This window comes from Panthera uncia, assembly GCF_023721935.1.
Source record: "Panthera uncia isolate 11264 chromosome C1 unlocalized genomic scaffold, Puncia_PCG_1.0 HiC_scaffold_3, whole genome shotgun sequence".
NCBI classification, from domain to species: domain Eukaryota; kingdom Metazoa; phylum Chordata; class Mammalia; order Carnivora; family Felidae; genus Panthera; species Panthera uncia.
In genome coordinates, this window is record NW_026057584.1 from 8,524,947 (window position 1) to 8,546,497 (window position 21,551).

Here is a 21,551-nt window from a genome sequence, read left to right on the forward strand (position 1 = left end):
CGGAAGAGACTTGGAGGCTTCGCAGGCCTGGAAGTCAAAGACAGGAGCCGACAGCACAGCAGGGTCCAGAGACCATGCCTTATACAGACAAGTGGACTCGGGCAACCCGAATCGTAGTTCCTTCTGAACAGGGGTTCCATGAGTATGCTCAGGAGGTGGGGGGCTCAGGGGAGCAACAGACCCTGGGACCAAGCCTGGGTGTGCCCCCGAATGGGAGTGAGCAGGGGTAGGGCTCGGCAACAAGAAACCCCCACCCCAGAAGTGAAAACCACGCCCCTGACATAATGAAGATATTTTCTCATGTGTCAGCAAGAATGTCGTAAGGAAAAACTATTATTCAAGAAACCACACATGTTCTGAACATTTAGATGAACCTCAAAGTCCTCGTAGAATCTAGACGAAGGAGATCTGAAAAGTAAGACTCCGTCAGTGTTTCTCAAGTGCCCAGGGTGGGGTGGGGACAGAGGGCAAGGTAGGAATCTGAACTCATTCCGTTTTTCAGGAAAAACCTCCCAGGCCCGCTGTTACTGGAAGTCTGCACTGGCAACAGGCTCCTTCCCCTGTCTACCCACCGAGGGTGCCCAACTTCTCTCCTCCTTGCTCTCCACCCCCAGCTCCACCTGGGGCCACCCGTTCAGTGGCCTCAGTCCTAGCTCTGGCCGGGCTACATGTGAGGAGCCCCTGCCCTGGAAGATTCCGGACCGCTCCAATCCAGCCTGCCTCTGGATTACGATGTTAATGTTAAAACCAGCTAACACGCATCAAGTCTGTGCTAGCGTCTTGCTGGGATTATGTCATTGGATCCTTGCAACCACCTGATGAAGTGGGCATTTATATTCCTACTTTATAGATAAGGACAATGAGCTGTGAGATAAGCTGAGAGAGAGATCATAACCCGACTGAGACGCCCAGGTGCCCCAAGCCTAGAGAGGTTAACCAACTTGCCCAAGGCCACACAGCTGGTAAGTGGCGGGGCAGGACTCAAACCCAGGCAGTCTGATTCTTGAACCACTTCCTTCTTATTCAGATTTAGCCAGTCGCTGTCCCATAGTCAGTAAGCATCTGTCATTTCCTAGGGTGTCTGGGGGAGTACGGAGAGGCTTCTGTGCCTGGCCCCGCCAGTTCCCTGTCACCTTGGACTTGCAATGAGGAATATGGGTAGCACAATGACACGAGACAAGAATCTGACCCAAGACCCCAGTGAGCTGCAACAATAAAGTGACCTGCCAAGAGCTATCTATCAGGGAGCAAGATGGTGTCCTAGCCTTGGCTTTAACAACCCCCCCCACCTTCCGCCCCCCGGCTTTTCTGGATTAGATTTACTCTGCATAGCTCCAGAAGGAGGAACACGAGGATTCTGTCTGGACGGAAAAGAAGAAAAGGACACTATCAGTTTCGTGTGTGTCCATTATGTGCCACAGATTAACTCATTAATCTCACAACAGTTCCATAATGACGATTTATCCTTATTTTTATAGGTGAAGAAATAAACCTAGTAGTGAAAGAAAAGATAAAGGCAGACTGGGGTCTCATTGAGGAGGGCTTTGAATGCCACTGTTAGCATTTTATTAGGTAATGGGGAACATAGAAATGGTTTTTTTTTTTTTTAAGATTTTATTAATTTTTTTAAGTTTATTTATTGAGAGAGAGAGGGAGAGAGATAGAGAGAGAGAGAGAGAGAGAGAGAGAGAGAGACAGCACAGTGTGCATGTGTGGGAGAGGCACAGAGAGAGGGGGGAGACAGACAATCCCAAGCAGGTTCCACGCTGACAGCAGGGCTTGAACCCACGAACCATGAGATCATGACCTGAGCCAATATTAAGAGTCAGACACTTAACCAACTGGGCCACCCAGGTGCCCCAAGATTTTATTTTTTTAAGATCATCTTTATACTCAACATGGGACTCAAACTTACAACCCAGAGATCAAGAGTCACATGCTCCACTGACCAAGCCGGCCAGGCGCCCCCAGAAGTATTTTTTAAAAGGGAGCATGTAAACGTGTAAATGGGTTCAGCCATTCTGGAGAGCAGTGTGGTGGGGTCTGGTGAAGGTGAGACTCTTACACCCTGTGACGCAGCAAGCTGAGGCCCAGGTGCGTGCTTCAGAGAAGCATTGGCATGTGTGAAGAAGCTCCTCGCTGCACTGTGGAAAACACAGGAACAACGTGCTGTCTCTCAGAAAAGAATGGATAAAAGCATCCAATGGAATGCCACGCAGCAGTTAAATCGATGAGCCAGGGCAGCATGTATTGGGACGGATAAATCTCTTAACACATCACATTACGTGGAAAAAGCAAGTTGGTAAATGATTCATAGAGTACCAAGCCATTTACGTGAAATTAAAACCCGTGAAACAACGGCGTATTTGTTTACGGAAACAGAACGATATTATAAAAGCACAGAATCCTCCGTGGAATTGTATACGCCAACTTCAGGCCAGTGGTTGATTCTTGGGAGAAAGGGAGGGCGGGGTGGGGGTGGGGCCGGATGAAGGGATAGAGCCACAGCTGTCTGTTATATTATTTTCTGTACTTTCTGGAAAGATTAAAACGTTCCCCGATTTGAAATCAAGTGCTCGTGTCCCTGCATGCCCCAAGCCCTGCTGTAGGAAGATGGTCTGGCGGCCACATGCAGGCTGGGAAGCAAAGAGACGGGGCTGAGCAATCAGCAGGGCACAGGGATGAGGTTTAAGCAAGGATGTGGAGAAGAGGAAATGAACAGGAAGATGAAAGTGACTTTCAGAACGATGAGCTACAGTTTCTGGAAGATGATGACAGAGTATGAGTGAAAAGGAGCAATCACAGGTCACCTCGCAGTTCGAAGAGTCTGGGTGCCTGGACAAGCAGGCGGTTTGCTACCCTCACGGTTTGTCAGCGCTCACATACGACGGAGACCGTCTTACCGACTATGTGTCACACGGGTTAGACCCTGGCTTGAGCGCAGCTCTTGTTTAGGACAGCCAGCAACTGGCCCACTTAGAGAAACCGACTCTCGTACGTGGCGGAGTCAGGACCCAACAAGGGTCCCCGGTTCCAAGACGGGTGATGATTTTTTAAGCCAGAATGCCTCCTCGGCCCAGAACTCAGTGCCTCCAAGCTGAGTCCAGGTGCACGAGAGTCGAGCCCCATCAATGACTTACTGAATTCACTCGGCAGTTTTATTTCTCACTTTGAAGCAGTAAATGGGCACTCTTTGCACTTAATGCAAGAGGAGTGATAATGGGACTTCTCACAAAATATCTTCTAACAGCTTCCTTCCTCTCAGAATAAATTAAGCTTATGTCCTTCTCAAAGCCTGTGGTGATCGGACCGCTGCTATCTTCTCTGCTCCAAAGCTTATTCCCTCTCCGTTTCTCCTGGTTCCTAGAACACCCAAGTACGCTTCTATCTCAGGACCTTGACCTCTGCTGTCCCTACGGTCATGGGGCTTGCTCCCTGGTGCCCTTCCACTTGACTGTTCTTCAAGGCACTGTCATGCGACATATTATAGTTCTGGCTGCTCATCTGTTGAAGGTCTGCTTTCTCCTGACAGAGTATCTATTTTGCTTACTGCTGTATCCCCAGGGCCCACAACAGTGCCTGACGGCATCTGGTAATAGGAGCTAGTAGGCCAGGCAACTCCCCTCTACAGAAACCAAGTGCAAAATGTGACAAATTTATTAAAAGGCCTCATTTCAGAACTCTGGAAGATGACCAGTGGCAGGCAGCAACCCGAGAAGTGTTTGCTCCCTGGGGAGGCACTCCTGCAGCCCGGCGAGAAAGGCGCATCTATGGTCCACTGGCCTGGGGAGTTCCCATCTATTTCAGGCAGTGAAAACCCACAGCTTTACCAGCTGAAGGTGTGGACTCGGTAACAAGTAACAGAGCAGCCAAGAAGCTAAGGAGGGATATCTCGAAGCAAGGAAGCTGCAGAAAGACTGAGATAATAAAATCTCCGTGCATCTCTGACTCACTGCTAAACTACAAATACAGGCAGAAAGCCCCAGGGGCAGGGGGGCAGTGAAAATTAAAAGCTTGGGTGAACTTACAAATTTTCTGCGCTTTTAAATGTGTCCCTCAACCTATACATAGTTCAAGTGGCAGCAGGCGGAAATCCTCCTGACTTCAGGCACATAAACATCATCTCTGCCTGGCCGACAGACTACGCAGGGAGCCCTCCAGAGTGGGGACATAATACACGGAGAGGCCACTGGTTGCAGACCACCGGGCAGAGAGATTGCACAGCCAGAGACCAGGCAGGTTAACTGTTTACTAAAACAAGCAAGACAACAATACTCAGGAGAACAAAACATAATCTGCAATCACCAGCACATATTACCTAGAATGTCTCGTTTTCAGCCAAGGGCATTACTAGACGTGGTGAAGAGAGAGAAAAGTGTGGCCAGTTCTCAAGACGAATAAAGTAGCCGACAGAACTAACTTTGAGTAGGCTCAGATGTTGGACTCTGCGGACAAGGACTCTAAAGCAGCTATCATGAAAATGTTTAAAGAATTAAAGAAAAACATGCCCAAGAGTAAAAAGGCAAATATACTGAAAATGAGTGAAAAAACCCAGAGAATCTTGACTGGGGAATGGACCAAATAGAATTCTAGAACTGAAAATACGGTAACTGAAATGAAAAACGCAGTGGATGGGCTCAGCATCAGATAGGAGATGGCAGAAAAATCCCTTAACTGGAAGATGGACCAACAGAACTATCTGGCTCAAAGAATAGAGAGAAAAGACACTGAAGAAAAATGAAGAGAGCCTCAGGGATCTGTCCGATAATATCACATATTCCATTGTATGTGTAATCGGATTTCTAGAAGGAGAGGAGAGAAAGGGGCAGAAAAAATACTTGAATAAACAATGGCTGAACACTCCCCAAATTTGGCGGAAGGCAATGATTTATGGACCCAAGAAGCTCAGTGGACCCGAACAAGGATACGTACAAGGAAAAGCACACCTAGACACATCACAATCAAATTGCTGGGAGCCAAAACTAGAAACAAAATCTCAAGGAACAGGGGAAAAAAGAACTCATCAGGTGGCGGGAAACGATGAAAAGTGACAAGATGAAAAAGCAGCTGGCTTTTCCTCAGCGACACTGGAAGTCGGAAGACAAAGCGCTGGCATATTCCAAGTGACGGAGAAAAGCCTGTTGGCCAAGAGATCTATATCCGGGGAAATGGGCCTTCAAAGATGAAGGTGGCAGAAAGACAATTCCAGATATTAAAAAACAGAGAACTTGTCGTCCACAGGCCTGAATTACCAGAAACGCTAAAGGCAGGGCTTCCGGCGAAAGGGAGCTAACGTGAGATGGTCATTTCACACAGGAAGAAATGAAGAGCTCTGGAAATGGTAAACATGCGGGTGGAGACACAGATACATTCCTTCCCCGTATTTCTTTCAAAGACGTGTGACTATTTAAAGCGAACAGTTACAACACAGGGCCAATAATAAATATAGATGTAGTATATATGGCCACAGAGCACAAAAGAGGAACAGAAATGGGGCCATACTAGTGCGAAATTCTCCTCTTTTACCAGAAACAGATCGGTATTGACCAGAAGTCAACTGTGGTAAGTAACATAGGCACACCGCAATTCCTAGAACCAACTTAAAAGGAAAAAGGCAAATACAGCCAAAAAGCCAAGAGAGTCATTAAAATGGTATACTAAGAAATACCTGTTTAAAAACATTTTTTTAAATGTTTATTTATTTTTGAGAGTGAGAGAGACAGAGCATGACCAGGGGAGGGGCAGAGAGAGGGGAAACCCGGAATCCGAAGCAGGCTCCAGGCTCTGAGCCATCAGCACAGAGTCTGACGCGGGGCTGGAACCCACGAACCATGAGATCATGACCTGAGCCGAAGTCAGACGCTCAACCGAGCCACCCAGGTGCCCCCCAAATATTTGTTTAGTACAAAAGGCAATGCAGGGGCGCCTGGGTGGCTCAGTCGGTTAAGCGGCCGACTTCATCTCAGGTCATGATCTCATAGTCTGTGAGTTCAAGCCCCGCGTCGGGCTCTGTGCTGAGGGCTCAGAGCATGGAGCCTGCTTCAGATTCTGTGTCTCCCTCTCTCTCTGCCCCTTCCCCGCTCATGCTCTGTCTCTCTCTGTTTCAAAAATAAATAAAAACATTAAAAAAAATTAAAAAAAAAAAAGGCAATGCATGTAAAGAAAGTGAGAACAGAGGAATAAAAGGGTGACATAAATAGAAAACTGCAGATAGCAGGATTAAACCCAATTAGATAATTACATGAAATGTGAATGAACACTAAACAAAACAAATTTATTTAAAAGTTTTTTTTGAAAATGAACAAAGTTGGATAACTCATATTTCAAAACCTACTATAAAGCCCCAGCAACTAAAATCATGTGGTACCAGCAACAGAGACAGACATATACATCAAGCCAACAGAAACGGGAGTCCAGAAATAAATGCTTACATTTATGCCAATCAATTCTTTTTTACAGAGGTACAATTTTGACAAAGTAATTCAATGGGTCAAAGCATAGTCTTTTCAACAAATGGTACTGGGCCAACTGAGTACTCATGGGCAAAAAGAGAAATTTAGATCTTTACCTCACACCAAACATAACAATGAACCAAGAACGGTCCTGGGTCTAAATGTACGAGCTAAAGTTACAAAACTCTTAGAGGGAAACACAGGAGAAAATCTTTGCAGTGTTGGTTTAGGCCAATGGTTTTCACCTAGGTGTGATCTTGTTCCCTCCCAGGGGACATTTAGCAATGTCTGGAAACATTCTTGGTTGTCATAACTCTGGAGTGGGGTCGTTAACACTGGCATCCGAGGGGTGGAGGCCAGGGATGCTGTGAAATGTCCCATATAACACAGGACGGTCTCCACAACAAAGCTACCTCTCCCTATGTCAATAGTACCAAGGTTGATAAACTCTGGGTGGGGCAGAGGCCCTAGATGCAACCATAAAAGCACAGACCATAAAAAAAAAAAAAAAACCCAAAAAACATAAATTCAACTTCATTAAGATAAAAAGAAAAGACAGGACACCAGTCTTAACAGAACACTGTATGTTAACAATACTGGAATTAAAATAAAAAACGTAATAAAATAAAATGAAAAGACAAGCCACGTGTTGGGAGAAAATATTTGTAAATCATGTATCAGAAAAAGGACTTGTATCTAGAATATATAAAGAATTCTCACAGCTCAATAAGACAAACAACCCAGTTTTTAAAAATGGGCAAAATATTTGAATAGATACCTCACTTATGGTAACATACAAACGTCTACTATTATGGGTTGAATTGTGTATCCCCAAAAGATATGTGGAAGTCCTAACCCCCACTACCTCAGTGTGATGAGAAAAACGTTTGTTTTACTGAGCTGTTGCCTGCACACCTTATAGTATAATAACCTTACTCACACCCAGAGTCTGGACATTTAGTTAAGGACTCGAGTTTAGGATTCTTGCCATAAATTCCTGCTTTGCTTTTACTAGGTACTTTAAAATTTTTTTTAAAAATGTTTATTTATATTTGAGAGAGAAAGAGAGAGAGAGAGAGAGAGAGAGAGAGAGAGAAAGTGCGTGAGTGGGGAAGGGGCAGAGAGAGAGGGAGACAGAATCTGAAGCAGATTGAGCTGTCAGCACAGAGCCTGACACGGGGCTCGGGTCCGTGAGCTGTGAGATCATGACCTGAGCCTAAGTCAGACACTTAACCTACTGAACCACCCAGGCACCCCTCCCAGGCACCTTTTAAAATTACCACTCAACCACTTAGAGTGAAGTGTGAGGAAAGTTAGTGACCTCTGCTCCAACCACCTTGCAAGTAGCAGGTGCTGAGCAGCCTGCTCTCTATCCCGTCTGCTCACAACCTGGGAAGGGGAGCTGTTCCCCTAGCTCACTGTCCAACCCCCTCAATTTCTGGGATCTGTAAGTAATAAATCTTTTTTTTTTTTTAATTTAAGTTTATTTATTTTTGAGACAGAGAGAGACAGAGCATGAACGGGGGAGGGTCAGAGAGAGGGAGACACAGAATCCGAAACAGGCTCCAGGCTCTGAGCTGTCAGCACAGAGCCCGACGCGGGGCTCGAACTCACGGACCGCGAGATCGTGACCTGAGCCGAAGTCGGCCGCTCAACCGACTGAGCCACCCGGGCGCCCCTGTTAAGTAATAAATCTTGTCACTCTACTTCCTTGGTGTGGGTGTATTAAAACTGTGCCTTCAAGCAAAACAACCCTGTGGTCTCACCTCCCCAAAGTGGGAGCTCGGATGCTGAGGGAGCTGCCTGTGCGTGGCTCATGTCCCCTCATTCAGAAGGCCAGTCTGTAGCTCCTTCATTCAGTATACCAGTTCCAGCTTCTCAAGACACTCGGAAGGTGATCTTAATTCGAAATAGGGTGGCTGCAGATGTAGTTAGTCGAGATGACGTCATACTGGAGTAGGATGGGCCCTTAATCCTATATGATGATGCGGAGACACAGTAGATACTAAGAGACAAAGTAGATACGAAGGCCGCACGACAAGGGGAGCAGTGATTGGAGGTGTGCAGCTTCAAGCCGAGGACCTCCCAGGACTTCTAGAAGCACCAGGAGCCGAGACAAAGGCACGGAACAGAATCTCCCCTAGAGCCCTGAGGGAGCACAGCCCTGCTGACACCTTAGCTCGGGACTCCCAGGCTCCAGAACTATGAGACAATACATATCACCTAGTTAGTGGTACTTTGTTACAGTAGCCCTAGCCAACTAATGGAGCTGGCAAGGACACGCAAAGATGCTCAACGTCATTCATTGTTAGAAACACACATTAAAAACACGCTGTAATATCAGTTCGCAGCCACTAGGATGGCCATGACTAAAACAACAGACAATGCTATCGGGCAGGATGCAGAGAGACTGGAACCCTGAACACCGCTGGGGGGCGGGGGTGGGGGGGAACCTAACAGTGGGTACAGCCACTTTGGAAAGCCGGTCTGTCCATTGCTTCAAAGGGTGAACATAAATTTGCCATATGACCCAGGGATTCCACTCCTGAGTGGTTACCCACGAGAAGTGAAAACATCAGCCCACACGAAGACTGGTACACGGGTGTCCGTTGCGACGTTACTTACCAGAGCTAAAAAAGTGGAAACAATGCAAATGTCTATCAGCCAGTGAATGGACAAACAACAAAGGTGGGGTCTCCATCTGATGGAATTCTAGTTAGCCACAGAAAGGAGTGAGGTGCTGCTGCGCTCTATACCAGGGTTAAACCTCAAAAGCATTCTCCATGAAGGCGACCAGATGCAAAAGACGACCTGCTATTGAAATGTCCAGAAAAGGCAAATCTAGGGGTGTCTGGGGGGCTCAGTTGGTTGAGTGTCCAACTCTTGCCTTTGGGTCAGGTCATGATACCAGGGTCATGGGATTGAGCCCCATGTCGGGCTCTATGCTGGGCGTGAAGCCTGCTTAAGATTCTCCTCTCCTCTCCTTCTGCCCCTCCCCAGTTCGCACGCGCTCTCTCTCTCTCTCTCTTTGAAAAAATAAAATAAAATAAAGGAAAAGAAAAGGCAAATCTATACAGACAGAAAGCAGATCAGTAGTCACTTGGGGCTTGGGGGAAAGGGGAAGGTGGACAGGAATTCCTTTGGGGGTGATGGAAACGTTCTAGAATTGAATTGTGGGGACAGTAGTGCAACTCTGTAAATTTACTAAAAATCATTCAGTTGTACACTTAGAAGAGATGGATTTTTTAAAGTTTATTTATTTTGAGAGAGAGAGACAGAGACGGCAGGGGGGGGGGCACGTGCATGCATGAGCAGGGGAGGGGCAGAGAGAGAAGGAGAGAGAGAATCCTAAGCAGGCACTGTGCTGTCAGTGCAGAGCCTGATGTGGGGCTCAAACTCAGAAAACGTGAGATCATGACCTGATCTCTTGACAAAATCAAGAGTCAACTGACTGAGCTCAACTGACTGTGCCACCCAGGCGCCCCAAGATGAATTTTATGGTACGTAAATTATACCTCAATAAAACTGTTTTAAGTGTTCACGGATGCACTAAATAAACAATCCAATCCAAAGCAGATTGTCAGACTGGATAAAGAAGCAGAATCCAGCTATATCCTGTCTACAGGGAAGCACTTTATTATTAAAGAAAAAAAATTTTAGTAAACGTTTTTTAAAGTTTAAGGGCACCTGGGTGGTTCAGCTGGTTAAGCATCTGACTTTGGCTCAGGTCCTTCCCGATCTCACAGTTTGTGAGTTTGAGCTCCACGTCAGGCTCTTTGCTGACAAGCTTAGAGCCTGGAGCCTGCTTCAGATTCTGTGCCTCCCTCTCTCTCTGCCCCTCCCTCCCTCATGCTCTTAAATAAACATTAAAACAATTTTTTTTAAGTTTATTCATCCATTCTGAGAGGGGGGGGAGGGGCAGAGAGGGGAGAGAGAGAGAATCCAAGCAGGCTCTATACTGTCAGTGTGGAGCCCAAGGTGGAACTCAAACCCACGAACCATGAGCTCATGACCTGAGCCAAAACCAAGAGCTGGATGCTTAACTGACTGAGCCACCCAGGCGCCCCTAAATGTGGGGCTTGAACTCACGACCCTGAGATCAAGAGCCACATGCTCCAGGCGCCCCTAAAGATTTTTAATTGACGTATTAATATTAAATTCGTTTTAGGTGTGCAGCACAGTAATCAACAATTATGCACATTATGAAATGCCCGCCATGATAACCGCATTACAGTATTATGGACAATATCCCTATGCTGTACTTTTCATTCCTATGACTTATGAGAAGTGCTTTAAATTCAAAGACACAGCTGGAGGCCGAAGAATGGAAAAAGCTAGACACCATGCAAGCAGTGAGCAGGAGAGAACTGGTGTGGCTATATTAATATCAGACAGACAAGACAGTCTAGGGACATTCAGAGAGACAAAGAAGATATTTCACAACGATAAAGGGGTGAACCCTGTGGGATGACATAATAATCACAAACATATATGCCTAAAACATAAGAACTCTAAAACAGATGACACAAAAATGATGGAATTGAAAGGACACATAGGCAAATCTAGAATTATCATCCGAGATTTCTATATTCCTCTCTCTCTGTTAGGACGGACAGAAAAATCAGTAAGGATCTAGAACAGGCCCAGGCATACAAAAGGCACTCGACAAACATGTGTTAAGCGGATGAATTCTCGCTAAGTCTGTTTCTGTGCGGTTCCCAGAGCATGATCAACTTGGACGACGCAGGAGAAAACAGAGGGCTACCGCTGACGATATGGGCCGAGCACGCTGCTCAGACACACAGGTACCCATTTAGTCCTTGCAACACTGCTCTCTGGTTGTTAGGAAAAACTTCAGTTTCTGAAATTAAAAACTCAGAGTAGGAGATTCAGATTGCAACGAGCAGTTGGATGTTCCCATTTGGGTAGGGTTTAGATGGTAATACATGTGAATTTAGGTGGCTAAAACTCTTAACTTCAATTGGACAGAACTCCTTGGTTTATTGTGTCTTTTTTCCTTTCGTTATAGAAGGTTATTTTGCTTAGTATACAGAGGCTACTGCTGTCTTCTGAGGTGACTCTCACCGAGGTGGACTGTTGAGCACACAGCACCCCCCAACTCCAGCAAGCTCCCCTTTGCAACAGTGCCTTGCAAGCCCTCCGTGGCGGAGGTGGGTGTGCATCCCAACCCCTCCAGGTGGGGCTGGCTGTGACTCTAACCAGAAGGGTGTGGCCAAAGTGAGGCCCAGACAGTTCCAAGGCCTCACGAGGCCTGGCGGCTTTGCCTTCAGCCTCTTGGAAGTTGGCGACACTGTGCTGTGAACGTGCCCAGCGAGCTCATGGGAGGGGAGGCCACGCGGAGGACACGCCCTTCTGCCAGCACCGACTGCCAGACTGTGAGACCACCGAGGACCTTCCCGCCCAGCTGACCTCCGGCCAGAAACAGCCATGGGGAGTGAGCCCAGTGAAAGCAGCCCAGGACCTGCCCAGCCGACACAGGATCGGGAGCGAAAGGCTGCTGCTTTCTTAAGCCACTAAGATTTGGGGTGCTTTGTATCAGTCAGCAAAGCCTAACTTCAGCACCCACAAACGTAACATTGAGTAAATGGGCCAGACTCAGAGTATATCATACTGTGTGATTCCATTGAGATATATGTCAAAACCAGAGTCAGAAGCAGAGGGAAGGGAGGGCTGCTAAGATGTGGGTTCTAATGAGCTGGGTGGTTCTAAAAGGCATATGCACTTCGTGAAAATTCTCCAAGGCCTGAAGCAGAAGCCTCTGCCTGCCCTGGAGGACCTCCCTGCAGAGAGAAAACCACCCAGCATTCGTGCACAACTGTCTGCTGTGAGCACTTACTCCCCCAGTGGATCCCTGTCCACCGACCTGTGTGGGCCATGTGTCGTGCTAGGTGGTGGGGGTGCCCTGGAGAACAAAGCTAAGCTAACACTGTCCCTGCCCTGGTGACACTTACAGTTAATTCATTACTGGGAGATAAAAGGCAGTGCGAATAAACAGCAGCTAAAAAAAGATGAATCAAAGGAAAAAAAAAAAAGGGCACCTGGGTGGCTCAGTTGGTTAAGGGTCTGACTCTTGGTCTCAGCTCAGGTCATGATCTCATGGTTTGTGAGTTCCAGCCCTGCGTTGGGATCTGTGCTGACAGTGCAGAGGCTGCTTGGGATTCTCTCCCTCTTTGCTCCTCCCTGGCTTGTGTGCTTGTCTCTCTCGCGCTCTCTGTCTCAAAATAAATAAACTTAAAAAAAAAAAAAGATGAATCAATCATGAAAGATAGCATCAAAATAAATGCCACAAAGTAGAACACTGGGGCGCCTGGCTGGCCAGTCAGTAGAGCCTGTGACTCTTGATCTCAGGTGAGTTCGAGCCCCACACTGGGTGTAGAAATTACCTAAAAATAAAGTCTTAAAAAAAAAAAAAGCTGCTAAGTGAATTGCGTAACTAATGCTCTGTAGTGTGGCTCCCACAGAACAATGATGACTTTCACTATTCTTCGCTTTTTTCTATTTCCAGTAAGCTTGCTCAGCTTTTCCCGCTAGAGATTTGACTGTCCTTGCTCCATGCCCAGCAAGTGCTTCATGACCATCAGTTCCATGGTTCTCGTCATTTTACAAAATTGAGTGTGGTGCCTTGGCTCAGTTTGCTCACCAGAACAGAAAACTGCTTCTGTTTCTATGTTTTACAGAGCAGATGTATTCACTACTTTTTTTGATTCCAAGTTTTTATTTAAGTTCTAGTTAGTTGACAGTTTGGTACTTTATATACCATAGGTGGTGGATAGAATTTAGATACAAATGGGCTCAAACTGGAGTCAGATAGACCCTGGGCCCTTACAGCCAAGCCACAGTGATGCACGTGAGGGGGGCTCAGTCACCACCTGAATTGAATTCTGAAGCTGGAAGCAATGGCGGGTCATGTACCAATTTTTCTCCAGTCATATTCCCAGACCTAAGACACTAAGCGTTTTTTTTTTTTTTTTTTTTTTTTTTTTTTTTTTTTAAGTGGGCTCCACACCCACTGTGGGGCTTGAACTCACAACCCTGAGTTCAAGAGTCACATGTTCTACCAACTGAACCAGCCAGGCATCCCTAAGGCACTATTTCTAGGGGCCTTCGATTTCCACTCAGGTCATGATCTCATGAACTGTGAGACTGAGCCCTGCATTAGGCTCTGTGTTGATAGTGCGGAGCCTGCTTGCTATTCTCCCTCTCTCTCTCTCTCTCTCTCTCTCTCTGCCCCTCCCTACCTTGATGTCTCTATCTCTCCCAAGATAAATAAAAATAAACTTAAAAACCTCTGTGATAATGCGAAAAAGACATGCACTGTTTCATTATTTGTAAAAAACCAAAACTAGATAAGAGAAAGAGAAGCTTGTTGTAGAGCACTGGTTGACCTTTTCTGCATCTGTTTCCATGGAAACAGATGTCGGACAAATAGGGTTTGCAAAAGCCTCAGAATCATGAGGTGTCTCAGAGCCCTCACCTTGTTTTGAGCCTTCTGATGTCTATTTCCATAGAAACCAGAGTGGAAATGAGGGCAGCAGCCGTGAGTCAGCCTGACGGGTGGTTCATCCCAGCCAAGGTCTGGGAGCACAGGGGCCGTTATAGAAATAAACGGATTTAGAACCAGAAAAAAGCAAAAGCCTTAATTGGGAAACACTGGTTTCTTTATTGACTCGGTGAAATAATGGAAAGGTCCTGCAAGTAATACAGACACAGACAGACATTTCTTTGCTAATTAGGTAACAGGGAATCACAAGCCTATCTGCACCATGCCAACCATGCCGACCACAGCGGGCGACCCATCAGAATGATTCATGGAGAGCAGCTTGCCGTTGGCTCTTTGGACATGTACAGCTTCAGGTGGGTCAGCCGTCTTACAGGTTATAGACGAGGGTGGCAGAAGAAAAGGAGGTCATGGACCAAGCACTCCACGGTATGTCTTTGTCTGTGGAATGCAAGGTCATGAGGGAAGCCTGGGTAGAAACTGACTGGTTCTACGCCCCTCTGCTTTCTGTTCTAGCTAGATCATGGTAGGCACTTCCCCATTTATCTATTAAAAAAATGTTTATTTATTTTCAGAGAGAGAGAGAGAGAGAGAGAGAGAGAGCACGCGCACAAGCAGCGGAGGGGCAGGGGAGAGAGAGAGAGAGGGATAGAGAGAATTCCAACCAGGCTCCACGCTCGGCATAGGGCCTGACGCGGGGCTCGATCTCATGACCACAAGATCACAACCTGAGCAGATATCGAGTCGGACATTTAACGGACTGAGGCACCCAGGCGCCCCTGGACCTCCCCGTTTAAAATCCAGCTTTACCCTGCACGTGATATGCACCTCCCGCCTGTGTGCCCCACTTTTGTTCAAGGCACCATCATCCTCCCAAGGTCACCCCAGCCTTCGGTTCCTAATGGCACACCCCGGTAGCCGGCACTCCCGAGGGTTCTGTCCACGGGGACTCCCTGCCGTTGGCCAGCTTAGCGTCACTCCCCACCCAAGCTCAAAGTGCACAGCCGCGGGGAGGTGGGGTGTGGGGCGGTCCATGGGCTTGGGTTCAAACCTCGCTTCAGCTAGTTACTGCCCGTGTAACCGTGAGCACGTTCCTGAATCTCTCTAAACTTCGGTTTTCTCGTCCAGTACATAGTGCTGGTAACAGAACCTTCTTGACAGCAGGCGTACGAAGAATAAACGGAAAACAGCTTGTAGAGCTCTTGGCCCAGTCCCCCACGTAGTAACTGCTCAGAAAATACTGCCAGTCAGGTAATTCTAAGCGTTATGGATCTCCAGTTAACGTGAACGCTCGTGCCAGAGTAATCTTCCTAGGACCCAGCTCTGTTCACACCCCTCCTGGGCACACAACAGTTCAGTGGCTCTCCGTTCTCTGCAGCCTGGCTCCGGCACTGCTGCAGCTGTGTCCCGCCTCCCGCTTTGCACAGCCCATGCCCAGGCCACAGTGAAGCATCCCTGGCTGGGTCGGGCCTGTGCTCTGGGCTCATGCCGCTCCTCGGCCTGAGGCCCACCTCTCTGCGACGCAGCTCTGGACCCGAACGGCTCTAGCAGCTCTCTCATTTGCTAAGTTTCTTCCTCTGGTTTTTAAACAAAAGCTCCTTTCAAAAGGCTCTGGCCTTTATCCGTTTGTCAATACCAAGGGGGTCCGTGTGAATCTTACAACCGGGCAGGATGATGGCGGTAATTATCCCGGCCCTGGAGTGTGGGTGGCAGCAATGGTGGGCTGAAGGAAGTGGTTAACTTGGAGGGAAGGTTCGAGACCACGTAAGGTCCCTGGAGCTCCTTCACACTTGGGAGAGTCCATTTCTTCTCGAGGGAGATGAGGCTAGAAGCCAGTTCCCAGAGACGGTGGAAAACTCAGTCGGGAGCGCACCTTTCAAAGGCAAGCCGACCAATCCAGGGCCCGCACCCCAACTACCTCCTGTTATCAGGCTCTCACACTCTTGGCCATTATCCACCTGCCCTAATGACCCCAGGGCCACGTGCGAGACAACCAGGGGCAGCCCCTCAGGCCAGAGCCCACTGAAACTATTCAAACTAGCGGATCCTGAACCTGCTTCACCTGCCTCCCTCACTCCTTCCTGCACAAACCACAATCGAAGCTCTTGGCTACATGTCCCTTCTCTCCCTCTGCCTCGTGACTGACCCTGGGGCTTCCCGGCGTCGCCCCCGCCCACCCCTCCCCCCCCCAGGATGCAGCATGCCCCTGATTTTTGGGAACTGTAACAAACTATCTTTTCAAAGGCACTTGTCTTCTGATCTCTTAGCCTTACTGAACCTCAAATTTTCTATAAATACACTGTATTTTAAAACACCCGAGGCCACATTCTTATCGAGGGCTCCTCGGTGGCACCCACGCTGCCACCAGAGCCAGCGACGGAATGCCAAGTGCGGAAACACCAGCTTACGTGGTTCTCCATAGCCGGGCGCGGTGGGCCTGGAGCTGACGCCGGAGGGGAGATTGATGATAATGACAATCATCATCATCACGCCAATAGTAACGAGAGCTAACATTCAGCAAGGGCTGACAATGTCCCGGAAACTGCAAAAAGCGATTTGATGCTAATTATCCCTTAGCGATGCCAGAACCCACAGGGATGTTATAAAAGCTACCGATGCGGCTCTCCTACCTGCCGCCTTTCTACGCAGGGCCTTGTTTTGGTGAAATACATCTAAAGAGAGTATCATGCTGCGTCGTATGTTGAAAATGACACGAATTTGTATTTTAAAGGAATAAGACCCAGTTTTCTGCTTTGTGCACTGATGCTGTAGGGAATAAGATTTAAAAAAAAAAAATCTAGCCCTTCTGTGTCACAGTCAACCACAGGAAATGGTCACTGGGTCTGAGTTCACTGCAGCCACCTGGGGAGGTCAGCCGCAGACCCACCCACCTGCCATCTTCCTACTTGTACCTGACCAGATTCATTTCCTCAGGAGAGACCGTGCAGGTATCACTGGGCCAGGTGGATGGGATGGGGGCAGAAGAACTGAGAGGGCAAAATAAAACAAAACAAAACTAATTCCAGTCCTTAGGAAAAGATGAAGAAACCCTATTATCCACTTTACAAAGTCAGTGTAAACTGTAAATTTTTTTTTAATGTTTATTTATTTTTGAGAGAGATAGACAGAGTGTCAGCAGGGGAGGGGCAGAGAGAGGGAGACACAGAATTGGAAGCAGGCTCCAGGCTCCAAGCTGTCAGCACAGAGCCTGACACGGGACTCGAACCCACGAACCGTGAGATCATGACCTGAGCCAAAGTCAGACTCTTAACTGACTGAGCCACCCAGACGCCCCTTTTCATTAAATTGTAATACTCAAACTCATAAAGATTGTACAAAACAAAACGGTAAATCAGTGGTTCTCAAAGTGTGGTCTGGGGAAACTTTGGAGACCTTAAGATCTCAGGGGGTCCATGAAGTCTAAACTATGTTCACAGCTACAATACACTTCTATATTATAATTTATAAAATAATATATAATTATTTTAATAGTAATAACACTTGCCTTTTTTACTTTCATTCTCTTATGATACACTGAAGTTTTCTAGAGCTACATGACATGTGATGATATCACTCTGATAGCTAACAGAATGTTTGAGTATTCTTGTACTTTCTACAAGCTTCTAAGGTTCGGGATATAAACATGTGCTCAGTTCTTCCCTTGTGTTTTCACTAGCTATCTTGGTCACATCTACTATAACTGATCCAACTTCATTATCATTCGATATGTCATTATTTCAAAATCAAATCTTTCCTTGCTCTTATGTGGAAACAGACTATAAGTAGACTTATTATTTTCTTTTGGAATAGTATTTTTGTAATTTTTTCAAGAAATTTTCTAATTTTTAAGATTTTCACTAAAACTGTTATTTTAAAATTTAAGAATCATTTATTCTAAAATAAAAGAAAACTTGGGGCGCCTGGGTGGCTCAGTCGGTTGAGCGTCCGACTTCAGCCAGGTCACGATCTCGCGGTCCGTGAGTTCGAGCCCCGCGTCGGGCTCTGGGCCGATGGCTCGGAGCCTGGAGCCTGTTTCCGATTCTGTGTCTCCCTCTCTCTCTGCCCCTCCCCCGTTCATGCTCTGTCTCTCTCTGTCCCAAAAATAAATAAAAAACGTTGAAAAAAAAATTAAAATAAAAGAAAACTTATTTATACAGTATTTTTTCTTATATTTTCTTATATTTAAGGATGGATCATTGGCTTAAAAAGGGAGACCGGAGGCCCCACTTTCTCAACCCACAGCTGCACCATTTATATTAAAAGATGCCGAGAAAAATACTTATCAGGAAGTTCTCTGACTCATGGAAGGGAAGGATGTACTCCAAAGAAGCTGGACAGACTTCAAATAAAAAACGGAATTACACGGAAGCTATCTTTCCCTCAATTTTGTAGATGTCAACAGATGCCTTATTGTGTCTTATGTAACAAAACATATTTGGATAATATTATAATGACAGATAAGTATAACTGAGGTATCATTTTGAGACAAATCATTGAGAGTTTAAAGAAAATGGATTTGAATATTTTAAACATAGATGTGATGACTTCTTTAAAAGTCAATAATTGAAAATTTGTTTTCATTTTTTTTCAAACTAGAAATTAAAAAGCCACCGAAGCTGTGTGATGGGTATACGGGCACTCTGTATTGTTTTCTTCTGTGCATCTAAAACCACCCCCCCCCCAATTATTTTCAAAAAGAAACAACAAAACCACTGAAGAGCAATGAAGGGTAATTATTGTCTTTGTTGAAGAAACATACCCAATAGCCTTGTAGAGCTTACACTGCTGAATGGGCAGTTAACAAAAGAAATTACAGTATGCTACTTTCCGATGAAACAGTAGCTCGTCGAATCAAAGATTAACCTGCAAACACGAACCTGTGTTAACTTATATCTCAGCTGCAGAAGTATGCCTGGACTTGCTATTTCGCTTATACTCATCCAGTATCAACAGTAACTAGCCACCAAAGACTTTTGCATAGAGATCTTTTTTGTTGCTTGACAACAAACACAAGTGTTGCCAGAAGAAATATTTAATGTATCGACTTGCATGGTTTATCCCCGGACAACTGTGCTGACATTTGCACTGATGGAACAGACGCAACAGAGGGTAAAACCACCGGTGCCTTCATGAGGCGGGGCCACCAAACTCGAGTAGCCGTCGCCACTGCCACCACAGGTTAATAGACAGATGGACAGACGGACAGATAGATGGATGAACACATGGACAGACAGAAAAATTATAGATCAGTGACAGAAAGCTGTTAGAGTTTCACTGAAGAATGTCCTTGGTGAAGCAGCAAGAATTTGACTGAGTCTCGACTCCAGTGGACTGTCTTTCTAACATTCTGTGTAACAAAATGGGATGTACGTGATGGTTATCTTGAAAAACATTTGCGAGATTATCTGAGCTGCGAGCCTAACTAGGCAGTTTTTTTTTTTTTTTTTTTTTTTTTTTTTAAGGAACACCGTTTTTACTTGAAAGAATGATAGACAAACTATGTTGTTTCAGACTTAGGTGTCGGGCAGACATTTTCTCAGAGATTAATGAGGTGAGCCCTTCACATCAAGGAAAACAACTGGTAGGATCTATTATCAATGATGAAATTTGAACTCTCCAGAGAAAACAAACATTTGAAAACACTTGCTCCTGCCACCGCAAGCTTAATAGCTTCCCAATACCCAAGGACCTTTCTTTTCTTTAATCTTTTGTTTTTTACATTTATTTATTTTTCAGAGAGAGACAGAGCACAAGCAGGGGAGGGGCAGAGAGAAAGGCAGACACAGAATCTGAAGCAGGATCCACGCTCTGAGCTATCAGCACAGGGCCCGACGAGGGGCTCAAACTCACAAACCGTGAGATCATGACCTGAGCCGAAGTCAGACACTTAACCGACTGAGCCACCCAGGCGCCCCTCTAAAGACTTTTCTGATGAGATCAGAGGCAATATTAACTAATGCAGTTTCTGGATGTTTTGTAATGAAGTACGGCCACATTTGGAAAAACTGCAAAAATGAGAAAGTGTTATTTCCCAAATGATCAATGCATGAAAATACAAAATCATGCATGGGTATAAACTAGGCAGGATGCCAGCAGGAATTGTGATGTAAGAACTTCCAAAAATCCACTCCTCCACAAAAGCAAGGAAAACACTGGCAAAAACTGTCCAAACCAAAATTTTCAGAACTCTGGAAATTAACCAATGGCTTATGACCATCTGAGGAGTGCTTATTCAAGAAAAAACAAAAAAGGGCTAATTGTCAGTAAGAATAGCAAATGTTGTGGCATTCCTCTCTCTCCCCAGCTCCTTGAAAACCCCCAGCCCTGCAATCAAAGTGAAAACCAGCAACCAAGCGGTCACTGGAAGGAGCAGGTGCCCAAAAGCCCCGTTCCAAGAGAACCATCATTATCTGACCTGTCAGGCAAGTCTTTGGGAACACCTCCCAGGGCTTATCTTTATTTGATCTGAGAGCCTGTTCAGTGTCAACAGCCTTGTCTCAAGGGCTCGTTGAAAACACACTCATAAATGGCCAATGGGCCAAAGAAGAAATCACAAGGAAAAGTAGAAAATATTTCGACGTAAGTGGAAATGGAAACAGAACTTTCCAAAACTTATGAGATATAGCAAAATCAGTACTCTGAGGGAAATTTATAGTGGGAATACACACACACACACACACACACACACACATAAATGTATATGCATATACACTTTACATTGGTTGAGGGTGTGACAGACATCCCATGCTAGGTGATGTACCTCTGTCAGATGCCTCTCTCTCTCTCTCTCTCTCTCTCTCTCTCTCGGTTTTAATTTAAATTCTAGTCAGTGAATATACAGTGTAATATTAGTTTCAGGTGTACAATATAGTGATTCAACACTTCCATTCAACACTTCACCTGGTGCTCATCACAAGTGCCCTCCTAAATTCCCATCAGCTATTTCACCCATCCCCCACCCTTGCCTTCTAGTACCGTTAGTTTGTTCTCTATACCGGAGTCTTTTTTTTTTTTTTTTTTTTTTTTTTTTTTTAGTTTTTTAAGATTTTACTTTATTTTTTTAAAAATATTTTATTTGTAAGTAATCTATACACCCAATATGGGGCTTAAACTCACAACCCTAAGATCAAGAGTCACATGCTCTACCAACTGAGCCAGCCAAGCGACCCAAGTCTGTTTCTTGGTTTGCCTCTCTCTCCTTACCCCCTTTGCTTGTTTGTTTCTTGAATTCTCTGACTTATTTCGCTTAGCATAATACTCTCTAGCTCCATCCATGTCATTACAAATGGCAAGATATCACTTTTTTTATCAGTTTTTTTAAGTTTATTTATTTTTGAGAGACAGAGAAAGTGAGAGGGGGAGGGGCAAAGAGAGAATCTCAAGCAGGCTCCACACTATCAGCATGGAACCCAACATGGGGCTCGAACCCACAAACCGTGAGATCAGGACCTGAGCCAAAACCAAGAGTCAGATGCTTAACCAACGGGGCCACCCAGACACCCCAAGATTTCACTCTTTTTATGGCTGTATAATATTCCTGTGTGTGTGTGTGTGTGTGTGTGTGTGTGTGTGTGTGTGTT

The 21,551-nt window shown here is 45.9% G+C and overlaps 1 protein-coding gene and 1 long non-coding RNA gene across 7 annotated transcripts in view; one reads left to right on the top strand and one right to left on the bottom strand.

The window, feature by feature from the left end:
• The window catches only part of ARMC9 (armadillo repeat containing 9), a 149,258-nt gene that overhangs the window by 40,469 nt on the left and 87,238 nt on the right, over positions 1 to 21,551 (bottom strand). The gene's annotated exons all lie outside the window — the stretch shown is intronic.
• LOC125911087 (uncharacterized) lies at positions 14,021 to 18,317 on the top strand. The gene is made up of 3 exons (XR_007454248.1): positions 14,021 to 14,327; positions 15,100 to 15,222; positions 18,159 to 18,317. It is a non-coding gene; the product is annotated as an uncharacterized LOC125911087 (long non-coding RNA).